At 45.7% G+C, this 14210-nt stretch overlaps 1 long non-coding RNA gene across 1 annotated transcript; it reads right to left on the bottom strand.

Annotated features, from left to right (window-relative positions):
* Positions 1-3248: 3248 nt before the first annotated feature.
* Positions 3249-13528, bottom strand: LOC112213422. Its single transcript, XR_002947317.2, has 3 exons — positions 13344-13528; positions 6420-6425; positions 3249-3258 (listed from the first exon to the last, which is right to left on the bottom strand). It is a non-coding gene; the product is annotated as an uncharacterized LOC112213422 (long non-coding RNA).
* Positions 13529-14210: the final 682 nt, after the last annotated feature.

Raw genomic sequence — 14210 nt, 5'->3', positions numbered from 1 at the left:
TCTCCAGATCAGACAGAATTCCATTTCCGGTTAAACAGTTATTATATCGTATCTATTTCGTTAACGAAAACAATTATTCGAAACTGCTCTAAACATAAATCGAACTTTCGGAAGTAAATGAGAGGCAATCATCGAAATTTTGTCGGATTTTCTACCGCCGAAAAACAGAGATGCTCGATGGAAAAATACGAGCCGAGGTCGAGTCTGAATTTACATCAAATCGAAATTCAAATTCCAATTGAATTATACACAAGTCAAATTAAATTCAAAGTTCTCCGAAATTACAATTAACACGCAAATTGTTGAGGAATTACCAACTAAAGAGCGACCGGACAGGTCCAACCGGTCGGACGATATCGCGAACCTTGAATGAATTAACGCTCAAGGTTAAGGAGATTTAATAGATAGAGTGTTAATGTAATTTGGCACTTTATTTGCGCTTGTTGAGACTGAAGTATTTCAACCGCACGATACGACGCTCTGTCGATGACTGTCCTAGTATCTTGTTCATGCTCCCCATCAGCCACTATATTTTTCCATGGCTAAAGTATCGATGACTATAACGAGAAAAAAATGTCTTTTGGTCACACGAGCGACGCAATAATATTTCAAAGCAAATTCTTCGAACTCCTTGTTTTTGTCTTAATTATGAAAACACGTGGTTTTCCGCTTCGGAATTACCAAAAAATTCAAAGTTACCTGCTCTCACCGAGTACGTTGAGCGATGCGTTAAAGATCCTATTATCTCGGCTCCCGTGTAACGAATTTATCGAATTTGCGAGATCAGACGTTGGACAGATATCCAAAAACACGATCAGATCGAGTCGCTGGCTACGACGAACGAGAACGAGTCTCTTCTGTATGCTGAACGACTAACAAGTAGAAACGTAAGTAAGACTCTGGTCTCGCGGCGTCTAGAGCTCGGTTGTCATTCTGTTTACGGACTCTACGCACTAACTAGAGCGGAAACCGGGTGGCCAGCATTGTGTATCCGGGACTGGCTTAACCCGCGGGCCTCCGGATTAAGTCAGCGTCGCTGCATACACTCTGTGCGTCCAACATTTTCCTCTCTACCCGTCTCCCGTTCGCTTCTTTGTTGCTCTTCCGGCGGCGTGGTTCCCTCGCGAGTTAAGAAACTTTCCCTCTCCGTCCTCCATCTCCGCGTTTCCCTGCGCGCGTGTCTCTAAAAAAGGTAACAGGTGCGGAACGCACGGCCTGTACCATCGAGGATTGTCCTCTCCTCTTTTTCTCTTTCTCTCGTTTCTCTCGTTCGTTCGCCGGGCCGAACAATGCTAATTTATTGCACGGCCGCGAAGCGCGCTCTTTAAAAGACGCCGCGAACGATCCTAGACGAACGCGCACAATGAGCCAGCGCCGACTTTGATAATGTCTGGCAAGTGGCTTCATCGCTGGACTTGCAAGCGTGTTTCCTTTCCGCTCGTGCTTTGACTACGCTCCGTAGAACCATCGCGTTGCTTCCGAGTTCAAGCAATCGTCTTGCGATTCCCTTCGCTACGCGCAATATGAATATTTCTGTCGCTTGAAACGATGAGAGAAAAAAATGGCAAATAACGTGGCATATTATACGATGGTGAACATGTACACCAGTCGAATATTCGAAGAAGTAGAAAACGAAAGTGAAAAGAGATGCAGATAACACAGGCTGACAATTGCATGCGGCGGAAAATTGAAAATTACTCGTCGCTTGTGAAACGACTTTGGAGAAGAAGCTTCGCACGAGCGTGTAATTCGACGCTGCTCGCCATTAGCAAGGTATACTCGCGCGCAGAATCCAAGAAACCGCGTGTCAGGACCGAACTCTAATCCGCTTCTGGTCGGGATTCTCCTCGGCGCAGAAAGCTTCGCTTTCATACCGGTCCACGGTTTTTTACCTGACCACAATGAGATGGTGCGTGCAAAACGCGCGCTGCTACGCCCTCGCGTATTCACGATACGACCCATCTGGCTCGGTTCTTGTCGGCAGATGCGTGAAGCTTGCCCGGAATGCGTGCCACCGCTGTTCAAGAGACAGAGACAGAGGAAGAGGTAAAGAAAAAGAGAAAGAGAGAGAGAGAGATAGGAGATGCCCGAAGAAATCGAAATAAAAAAAAGGGGAAAAACAAAAGAACGAAGAAAAGGAAGAATATTTGATTGATGAAGTGCGCCTCACGCGGAAGAAAAAAGAAGGAAAGCCGCCGTCCGGCGCAATTACGCATTCGAACTTGCCATCAATCTTAATTACCAGCCACGAACGAAAAGAGTTCGTTAAAGTATTAAAAGTGTGCGCTTTCTTTCGCGCGGATAATTAAAAACCGAAAGAGAATAATGATCGAACGGGCAGCGGCAAGTTTTCTTCGTGACTACTAGTCTCTCGGTACGAGACACGATCCGATCGATGGCTATTAACGTTACACCTTGTACAGCCTACGGCAATCTCGTGTACGTCGATCCATTCTTCAGATTTCCTATTTCGCGGAGGAACTTTACTCTCTGATCTAATGGCATCGGTATTGTTCCGTACGTAAACCCGTTTACGTACGGGACACGTGTTACCAACTTTATGCATGGGATTGTCATTGGGAAGAATTTAGAAAGTAAATAACGAACACGGTACTTTGGAAAAGTTCTCGTTGCGACGTCTAAAGAGCACAACTGCAAAACGGCCGAATGTCGGCACTTCAAACGGCACGGAACGCCGCTAGTAATAAATAAATTCCGCGCGGAATAAGCTCGGAACGCTATTACGGCCTCTTTGTACGCGCGTTCCTCGTGATTGGTATAAATTAACGAAGCCGGATTGCTTTCAGCCCGCGAAACACCGTGTCAACGTAAGATTTATCGGTTACCGTTGAAGAGTTGCATGCCAGCCGGAACGGCCTACCGAATTAATTGCCGGTTATCTTTCGCGTAAACGTTCGATCGGTCTTCATTCGATGCTACATCCCTATGATACGATTTTTGATTCGAGGAATCTTCAGAACGAGTGAATTTGCTTAATTCCAGGAAGCGTCAGATCTTCGCCTGTATTTTTCGTACTCACGTGCGTCCCGAAACTTATGGACAAAAGCGTATACCGTTAAGCATCTCGCAAGATTCACGAAGAACTTCGAATTTCGCCATTTTTAGATCTCTACTTGAAAAATAAATTTATTGGTCCAAGAAGAAAGGAGGAGTTTGACGTTGAAGAATTAGGATATTTTCATAATAAATGAATGTCTATCCGGATGCGTTGTGCCCACATAACGGAGATTTGGTCGACTCGACGTAAGAAACGTTGTGAAACACTGAGAAACGAACATAGAGCGAGGAAAAACAGCTGGAGGAATTACTTTGGCGGACTGTACATGGTCAAAAACCTGCGGTCGACATCTATATTTATAAGGCATCGCCGAACGGAGCGCCCCTCCGATCCTTTGTAATTAAAATAATAAGATTAATGTTTCGCGCGCTGGCGCGCAAATTGAGCATTTATACATATGTAACTGTCAGCCGACGAGACATAATTACTTTGGCTGCAGCTCGTACACCTAAAATACAATCCTCCTTTACAATTGCTTTTAATTGTACTCGTTACGCAAACGCGGCAAGCCTGCACGATCATATCAATTCGTCCAAGTTATTTAAACCGATCGATTTCAAACAGCGAACCAGTTAGACCTGGTAAATCTTGAAAAGGAGACAAAAAAAAACGAAACTTCAGGCGCGAAACGAAGATACAGAACCTATCTCAGATACAGCCAGCGACATCGCGATTAACAACGAAAAAATATTGTCTACGACCGAACAATTACTCACAACGTTCTAAGACGTTCGATTTTCCTAACAACGCCTGTTCAAATTCGATCCGTATGCGACAGAATAATGAAAAAGGATTTTCTAATTCCTCGACGAATCAAAGGACACGACGCAATAGGATCGTACGACGGTAAGGGCTCGTCAATAAAACGAAACGAGCAGTGACGATAAAACGGGAATAAAAGGGGTTGCACGAACGCCGACAAATTCGTTCGCTTTTATTTCACCGGTTGTACGAGCGTGTCGGATTTATACGACGATGGACCAGAAACTTTTACCGTGGACTGTGCCCGGCCGACGGCCACAATGCATGCATAAAACCTCTCGCGAAGCACCTAATCGAAATGCGGGGTTCATTTGACCGCGGGGCCGCGATCGCACGAATCCAATCGGTAATCGAAAAAACTCGGGTCAGGCCGTTTTTATTTTCGTTTCGCCTCGTCCCGGACGGCCGAGAAGTCGTTCGTTAGCTATCATTTGCATTCGCTCGTTCGTATTAGTTACATTCGACCGGCTGATCTAATTAGTCGTCGAACTTAGCGGATCGTTAGCACATTCGCTATCGTGTGCATTATGCAGAGTCCAGCCGACAACCGGCCTACGAGCAACGCAACGATGGTAGGGACGCGATGGAGACCGGACGGGCGCGACGAAAGAATTATCGAAATTATCGGAATCGAGGAACGGCAACAAGAACGAGCGACATGTCGTACAAAGTGTTTCATTCGGCCGCGTACAACTTAACTGGCGATCCTGACCCGGTGAAAACCTGTTCTCGACTCTTGCCTCGGTCGAGATCGTTACACAAGAGTTTCTATTTTAACGACAGTGTCGCGATATCCCGCGTTATCGTTCGATAATAGCGTAACAAACGACGCCTTGAAAACTAGTAAACGGTTTATATTACTGATTTAGATCAAACGGCCACTAAGGCGTTTTTCGAGCGTTTGGCTCGACGCTTTATCGCCAAGTTTGTCTTTAAAATTGGAAATTCCAATGAAGGTAGTTCCGGAATTGCGACATCGATTACGCGCATATAAAGATAAAGCGAAAGACTCTTATGTTACCGTGTAAGTGGATGCGATAATGAGAATAGAAAGAGTACGCTCCATAGAGCACCCTTCTGTCCTCTGTTCTTATCTAATTACGCATGCCGCTAGTTGATCGAGTTACACGTACGTAATTGCTATACAAGTGTGTATGCGTTATTAGACAAGGACACAAGCGATTTTTTCACAACGTTCTGTTTCTATTATGATATCGGGTTTCTTTATATCTGTAGGATTACGCGCGAACCGAAGAACGACTTTCGATTTTCAATTCGTCCTCTGGCCGTGAAATCAATGCGTCCACGAAAAATGTACCGCACGACGAGCAATAATCGCCGCAATTCCCTCGCCGGTACTTCGTAAAGCGTCAAAATCGGTCAACTTCGGCTGTATATCGAGCCGTGCGGTTCTCGAGACAATCTGCATCGCGGTTGCGGTTTCAACGTAGGCGGCCGAGATTCAGCAACGCATTACGGATTGTCCGATCCCGTGACCGCAACAAATATATGTATATGCACGCATTTTCTTCGGCTTCGTCCGCGCCACGTTTGCTTTCTCACGCCATGAGAATCACCGAGCTCCATTCGTGAATTAAACGCTATGCCATTCATTGGCAGCTACGAAACTTACGCGTTCGACGATAGAGTCATTTACAGGCTAACTGAATGAAACTCGGATTCACAGACGCGTACCTTCGTTTTAACAAAATCGAAGCTGTTCGAGAAACATTGTGGCAACGTTTCACCACCTAACTTTATTTTCGTTAAATCGCTACGAGATGCGCGTTTTTGATACGAACCTCGGCAATTTCGACGAAAAATTCCGATAGTTCGATAGCTGCAATAAACTACAACGAACAATATGCTTTTATTTATCGTTGTTAAGGGTGGTGGATAAAATAAACAAATAAAACGAACTGTATAACGTACTTTCTCCAATAAACACAAGGCTATTTTACATCTTTGTTTGAAATTAAAGAAATCTGTCAGAATCGCAAATCTCTATCGCTTCCTATCTAATGTAATCGAACGAACAGACAACAGACTACAATCCCATCATGTTTTTATTCGCAAGATACGCAAAATTTTTTCTACGCACAATGGCGAAGAACAGGCTCGTATACCTATACTTTTTCTCCGCTGTTCTATGGTATTCGCGGCAACAGGGTCTGTTCTCTCGACGTATAATATCCTGCTGGTCAGAAGAATAGGTAACGCACTCGAGGTCCGAAGTGCTATTGTTCTAAAAGCCTCTCTTGCTTGTCAAAGTGTGCCTGGCAATGCGGGCAAGTCCCTGGCCTCTCTGTAGCCCCGCGCACGTCTTTCACCCTTTCCCGTCTTATATCTCCGCGCACCCCACACTCGCTTCACCAAAGTATCGAAATCTTGAAAGGAGCAAATCAAAGGAGCAACCGTGAGAACAGCTTGCTCGTTGGCAGAATCTCTTTCTTCTTTCATTTGTCTCGGTTTGTTTTGTGACGCTTTCGTACAATGTCAGATTATTTTATTATCCCTAATGTCTATGCACTTATGGAGAATTGAACTTATGCTCGTTATAATACTTGACGAAGGAAACAAATTTCTCTCTAGTTATGTTCACAAAGATATCAATTCGCATAGACAGCCGCGATATAGTAAGAAGAAAGGAGGAGGATGACAGAAAGATTCTAATCGGCGAAATTAAAGAGTATCCATCGGTAACCTAAAGATTAAAAAACAGACGATCGTTAGTTCATTGAAAGGTTTGGTTGTGGCGACTTCGGCGTAAAAGGAAGAACTACGCAGTTCCGCGTTTTCATCTTCTCGAGCACTGTTGACGCATTCCGCCTCATTTCTGCGTACTATCAGTGCAGCGGTGTCGTAAAACTATCTCTAACGACCATATCTCACCGCAAATGCTTCTACAGTTGCTTTTCTCCTACGACATTACAACATTGGCGCCGTATAAGATTCAAGATTCGAGATTCGAGTTGGCAAGAACTGTAAGATCTAGTCAGCGTACCTTCTAGTTTAGTTTTATCGTTTTAGAAGAAATAGGAGGGAAAACAAAGACAAATCTTCGCTGAAATACGAATCGGGTTTCGTTAAACTTTTCCACCAAGAACAACTCTGACTCGTGAGGGAAGATCGTAATATCCGCGGAGGTAACAGGAGGTGAAGCCGAGGTCGAGCATCGTGGTTGTTGGAAGTTTGGAAAATAAAGGAAACGCTTCCGTCGTGCAATCACCGGAGCCTCAAGATGCGACAAGCAGGTAGACGCGACAGGAACAAAAACGAGGGGCAGACCATGTTCCACCGTATACATATCGCGAGGCAACTTTCCGTAGCGTTTCGAATAACAGCCAAGCAGATTGCTCGTGCATAATTAAGGAAGGAAGTTGATTCCGTCGGAATTCATGGGGAAAAAACGAGAGAGACAATCTCCTCGAGGAAGCGAGTTTGCTTAATTTCATTCAAAATAACGGAGAATTTTTCATCGTCAGCGAAGAAAGATACCCGACATGTTCAGGTCCTGCAGTGAAATTCTATAATTCTATAACGGCAAATAAAAAATTTCGAACACATTCGCGAAAACCATCAACGCGCGTAAATTCACGAGTGTCAGTTCACGATGGAAAAGATATTGCGCTCCTCGGACGCTTAAAGGCCAAACACATCGAAAGAATTTGCCATTAAACGAAGAAGAAGATGTATAAGAGAGAGAGAGAACGAGGCGAACAAGTCAATTACAGTCCAAATGAAGATTTCAAGAAATGAATACAAATACGAAGGATTAAAGGATCTAGAAGTAGGTGGCTGGATAGGTATAGCGCGCCGCGTGTTCAAGCACCGCCTTCGGACAGCGCACAGAGAGATTAAACCAGTAAAATGCAAGTGCCCATAAAACCGGTAAACGCTGCGCCCTCATCTCCAGGGCGCCGGGACGTCAGTTTAATGACGGGAATAATTTTACTTGTGACCCGACCAACCGACGAGCCGCGACCAGGAAAACCGGTTTTGCTACCGCAATACGTCAATAACACGGCTATGCTTTGCCAAGGCGAGATACGAGACAATGCCAGATATGCATGACGATTCTCCGGAATGAATGAATTTTTCCTCCGTAATTGAGCTTTTTTCTACGCGTCAAGGTATAACGACGCGCTGGTAAATTTAAGACGATCTGCACGTCGGCGAGATACGGCTTCATCGCATCGCAACAATTGCGTATTAGTGGTAATCGTTGAAATTTTACGTATCTTCGATATATCAAGACCGCTATAAATCAGAGTTATCGACGTTCCGTTGGCATATTTCGTCCAATCGAACGGAATTGATCGATTTTCAACAGAGTTGCCTCTCTAAAAACAGCGCTGTAACCGTGCTTTAATAGCTGACTTGCCACGTTATACATAGAACGCTGGCAAAGCCGAACACGCGCAATCACACGAGAGAAACTCGGTGGATGTGGTTGCATCTTGAATTAACCGACACATCCTGTGCATGTGATTCTGCTTCGGTCCGAATCAGCCGGCTTTGCGTTAAATTTTCACGGAAATCCAAAGACTGGAAACCTATAAATGAAGGAACATGTTCCGTTTAACCTGCAAGTCGCTCTGTAGCCTATCAAATTCTATCGTACTCTGACAAATATTCCGCTAATTGGAAGAAAAAACGAAAATCAGAAAGACGAACGGAAATCATGAAAATTTCAAATTTTGCTCGAGTTCGCGGTACAAACTTTCTACTTTGACGCGATTATCGAACGCGATCAGGCGAGGATAGAGCCGATAAATCAGAGACCGGTCGAGATTAGCAGACACTTCGTGTATGCGATTCAGCGACGGAAAATCGGCCAGAGGGCTAAGACTGCGTAAATATACATGACTCTCATAGTCATAGCAGCGAGTACGCGTACAAACATCGATTCCGTCGTTGCTTATGCCATCGGTGAGGGTTCCCTTCGCGTATCGGGCATCAATGCCGCGTGTAATACCAAGAGAAATACATTCGATGGTAATCGCGCAACTGAAACGTACGCCCGGCGTACATCCAACCGGCATTAACGTTCGAATCGATCATACAAGCTATCGGTATTACGGGGTAAATCATTTGCCTTCGCCTATGCTAGTGGCGATAGTGGTGGTGGTGACGGAGTTGGTGGTGGCTGGGTACGCTAGAAAGTTGTTGCCGGGTTGCTCGTGCACCGCCGCCGCCGCCGCTGTACCAAGTAGCAATTGCCGCTCATTTGTCAGCCGCGCCACTGAAATATCGCGGCTGAAATAGAGGCTACGCGGCAAACCAACCGCGTTTCCCGCTGCCTAGTATCGGTCACTTTACGCTTTGATCACTATCCTGCATCGTGCACGAATTTCCTTAATGGTAACGCCGTTTCACATGCTAGCGTGCATCTGCTATGAAGCAAATACGTAGAGTGGCGCACGATAGGGGTCGTTTAGAGCTTTCAAGGATTAGGTTCTATAGGAGGATTACGTTTCGTTGAAGAGTTCTCTCTCCGTGATTATCTGCTTTCTTTAGCCAAGTGCGTACGATATCGTTAGATACAGAGCGGTTTATTTGAAATTGAATAGCTTTCGATCACATCTTTCGAAATGGCACGGAGAAGAGGTTTTGGTAGTAAATTTATTGTATACGTTTCCTCTGTGTTATGCGAGAACTGGTGTTTTGTGAAGTTTCGTAGTTTCTCGCTTCGCCGAGTTCCCTACCAGAGCTCTCCCTTCTACCTTCTTATTTTTCTCGTTGCTCTTTAACATTGCGTGTATTCCTCGAGTGCCCTTTACTCTCAGCCCACTTTGACCAAGTCCTTATAGAACTCTAATCCGTAGACAACTCTCCATACCACTCAACCCTGAAGAGGTCGAAGGATTTACCGTCGAGGCACCGAGCGCTCTAAGCAAAACTGAGAAGGATAATGCAAAGAGAGAGCGAGCGAGCAAGAAACCCAAATGCCGAGTATTATCGTATCGACTAAAAGGTATTACAGTATCCTAAGAAGCATTTATTCAGCCACTCGTTTACTTTGGTAAGTTGCTTCATCTTCCTGTTGCAAAACCACCGTCTAACGATGCATCTCTATTTCCATTTGCGTCGTTCGAATTGTCAAATAAATTATCTTGTACATTTTCAAAGGCATTCTACGAATTCTCGTTCTCTGCATTCGAATATCAACGTAAAATACAAATTCGATTTCTCGAGAACTATTCAGCGAGGAAATTGAAAATTTCGGTCTAAGTTGTGACAAAGATCGACGGGCGTCACGAGCAAACGTGTGTCCTAGATTCGAAGGGCTGCGAGGGCCTGAAATCGGATCTCCGGTTCCATTCCTTCGCGTCCAGGTAAGAACACGGTGATGGCATTTCGTTCAATGGAATTCCACCGTCGGATTCTTGGACAGCAATTTGCCAGTTGCATTCGAATTTCGCGAATTCCTAGCCCGTGTATCAGGCTGAGAGGTAACCGCCATAGTCGATAGATATAAAAACGACTGCATAGACGCACGGACCACCCCACGTGATCGTCGTCTACGTTCATCAGTCTCCTCCCAATGTTCCGTCGTCGCCAGATAAACGTCGTCCCCGATCTAGTTGAACATTAACGTTACAAATATCCAGGACATATGGGGCCGTACGTGTACGTACGAATAACGTCATTGATTCATCGGATGGTCGAATCCGAATTCTACCACGTGTCCACGATGAACAGTGACGCGACACTGATCGCTGGCGCACTCGTAAAACACGCGAGAGACGATCGATCGTTTGTCTTGCTCGATCCAATTGCGAACGAGAGCCAAGGCTTCACCAACTATCGGACATTCCCATAAATACCGGGTCGCCCTTTGCACCTCGACGAGCCGCAAAAAGACGAAGAAGAGCGGCAAAAATAAAAGTGGCGCGCGTCAACAGGACGAAAGTTCAGGAGGCAAAATGGCGTCAGGATCGATTGTTTGTCCCGTTTGAACCAATTTCAATCAGGATTTCGTTCGCCAGCCACGATCGTTTATCTTGCAAAGTTCCACTTCAGTTAACCGATAACATGAATTTCACGACGCGACCCGTGTTCATATTTTACTATCTACGCGGTGCTTTTAATCAAGCCGCTGTTATCGCGGCGGTCGTTCTTGTCCAAGAACCGATAGCACAACTGCGTATAGATGCCGATACCTCGGACGAAGGAAAGCATAAATGAAAAGAACGAACAGTTTCCAGAGAACGGATACCAGCGTAGATAAATTGAGAGAAACGCCAACGGTAAGAAAGATCTGTCAAGACATTGCAAAGGCACTCGGGTAACAGCTTCGTAACGATACAGAAAAATTCCCACAAAGTTAACGCGATAGGTTGCTGGCCAGCGTATAACTTAATAACGTCTATCACAGTCGAAGCAAGCCTGAAAGTACAGCCCGGAGCTCGTAGCTTTCGGCTGAAATCCGCGAATGTGCTGGCTCGCTGCGGCACGTACAGATACGCGCGCACGCACGCACATGGGAGGCGAGGGAACTAAGTCGGAAGGGTTATGATACGCGTGTCAAATTTGGACGGGGCCCCGAGAGACCGCCCACGCGGTCGAATGGAGCAGAGTGAAAAGCAGCTCCGGCGCGATCGGGGCCCAAGCGGCTCCTCGGTTAATTATCGTACCTACGCCACATTCGTGCGCGTAAATCACTTGACGATGCCTTGAGACGTGAGATGTTTCCTCCCTCTCTCGTCTCGCCTCGTTTTTTCTTTCGCTTCTCCTCCGTCTTCTTCGTCTTCTTTAACTTTACGCTGATTCCGACCTCTCCCCTCTCTCGCGTTCCCTTACTTTCGTTTCTTCCCCACCTTGCCCCCTTTCTCCGCTTCGTTTTTCTTTTCCAATTGGTTTTATTTCTTCCATGTCTTAACCCCTTTTCGCCAACAGGCTATCCGTAGGATCCTCCGTCCCTCTCGTTCTCTCTCTCGTCCCTCTCTCCGACCAATAACCAACCGAAAATACCACCTCCTCGCGTCCTCCCCCGCGAAAGCATTTCTCTCGCGGTCCCTCGTCTATACGCGGGTCTAAAATATGAAGGGCCCCGAAGTTAATACGGCATTTAATCGGGCATGTGTAGGCACAACATCGTGGCGTAGCATGACGGAGGGCGCGAGTGGACACGGTCTCGTGTGCGGAAATCGAATAGCCGCATCTGTACACGGATAAACACGCGTGTGTATTCCACGATGTACGGGCATCACGGCTAATTATGAAATATTGCGGGACCATTGGCAGACCCCCGCCGGCATCTGCCGGCTTCGTATAGCCCTCCACGCTCCGAACGTCCACGCGCGTATATGTCACGCGTATGACCTCGCGGAGCTTGCCTCCTCGCCCTATGGCCTCAAATGGAGAACACGAACCGAAATCCAAGCGGACGATTCGCACGCGAACCAACCCAAGGACGACGCTTTTTCACGCGGGCATTTCTGTCTTTATACGCGGCTCTGTGACCTCCTCTTCCTCTCAGTGTGCCGGTTCCTTCTCGGAAACTATTCGCCGCTCTTTCAAGTTCCTACCCGAATACTTTTCAACCGAAGATACGGACCACTCGGAGTTATAGGGGATTAGGCGCCTACTTCGTTGCTCTCCCCGATATTTATTGGATTGGCGATAACGAAAGCTCGTACTTTTCCATCTTCCTCTTCTTCTTTTTTTTCTTCTTCTTCACGCGTGTGTTCGCGATACGAAGAAGCGGCCTTATAACCCCATGAATAGTGCACCGTGCGGAATGAACGATTGATAATGTCGCCGTGGAATGCTTCCCAGGGAGGACCGTTTGATTTAACTCGAAATTCGCGCGCACGCTTTATGATCTCGACGAACTTTCGGGAATAAAGTCGGATAAAAGCCGCGCATCTCTGCCGATGAGTGTTATGTCCTTTCTTTTCCTTCCTCGTCCCTTCCTCTCGACGATCCTCGCGCCGCGATCACGCGTGTGTTCGCGATACGAAGAAGCGGCCTTATAACCGCATGAATAGTGCACCGTGCGGAATGAACGATTGGTAATGTCGCCGTGGAATCTCGTTTGCGTGCGTGAAACGCTTCCCAGGGAGGACCGTTTCGCGGAACGAATTTGATTTAACTCGAAATTCGCGCGCACGCTTTATGACCTCGACGAACTTTCGGGAATAAAGTCGGATAAAAGCCGCGCATCTCTGCCTATGAAGAGTCTGCCTTCGCTCCTTCCCGCAAGTTCTCCGCACCGCGGATTAACAGGGCGTATGTCAGGAAAATAACCACGTAATCGAATGGCACGAATTGAATCGACCTCGCGAGTATCGTAACGAGACGTTGTCCCGAACGTCTGATTCCCAACACGGTAACGTTTGTCTCAGTTACTGATAATGGAAGATGGAGAATTCAATTTTTGTCTACGATAAGAAAAATATCGATATTACGTAACTTGTTCTCGATGATACTAAAACTGATTTTAATACGATCTAAACATCGAATGAGATGAAAATTATTTGTTGAAGAATTCGACGTTCTGTCAATTAAAGAGAAATTATATTCGTCGTTCTCACATGTAAAGTTACTTCACCAATTAACATGAAACGTGCGTGTTTTTGTAACAGAGACAACACTGTCCTTTAAGTCTCGTGCTATTAACACTAGCACTAAACACTAAACACTAAGTACCAAAGTACCAAAACACCAAAGCACCAACGTACCAAAGTACTAAAGCACCAGAGCACCAAAGCTCCAGGGTACCAAAGTACCGAAGCACTAAAGCTCCAAAGTAACAAAGTGCTGAAGTTGAAGAAGAAGTACTGAAGTACTTGGAGTTGAAGCTGAAGTTGAAGTTGAAGTTGAAGTTGAAGTTGAAGTTTAGTACTTTTTGGTACTGTAGTACTTTTTAGTACTTCAGTACCTTTTAGTACTCGTTGTACTTTGGTACTTTATTGCTTGGTAGCACTTGGTGCTTGGTGCTTGCTGCTTGGTGCTTGGTGCTTGCTGCTTACTGCTTGGTGCTTGGTACTAAGCACTAACACTAAGCACTAACAAAAAAATTTTAGTTGCTCTATAAGCAGCTTGAACCGTGTTGAGGTTATCCGCTAGAACAACGCGTGAATGAACGTGTAATAGAAATATATTTAAATAAGTATAAGTACAATATACGTTGATCCAGATCCGCACGCTGGCAGCGTTACGATACGACAAACCAAAATTTAATTGCGATTTAAAATGGCATTATCCTACGATCATGCTTCACATTGACGTTTATTTAAAGAGCTGCGGAATAAGAGAGGGACAAGTGAAAAATTTCGTACGTGCGAAAGGGTGATCTATCTTTGGTCGTTAAGAGGACAAACATCAGGCGAATTTGTTGAAAGCACCGGACACCTTTCGA

The sequence above is a fragment of the Bombus impatiens genome, unplaced genomic scaffold (assembly GCF_000188095.3).
Source record: "Bombus impatiens unplaced genomic scaffold, BIMP_2.2 scf_0647, whole genome shotgun sequence".
Classification (NCBI taxonomy): Eukaryota; Metazoa; Arthropoda; class Insecta; order Hymenoptera; family Apidae; genus Bombus; species Bombus impatiens.
This window is presented reverse-complemented; position numbering and strand designations above follow the sequence as displayed.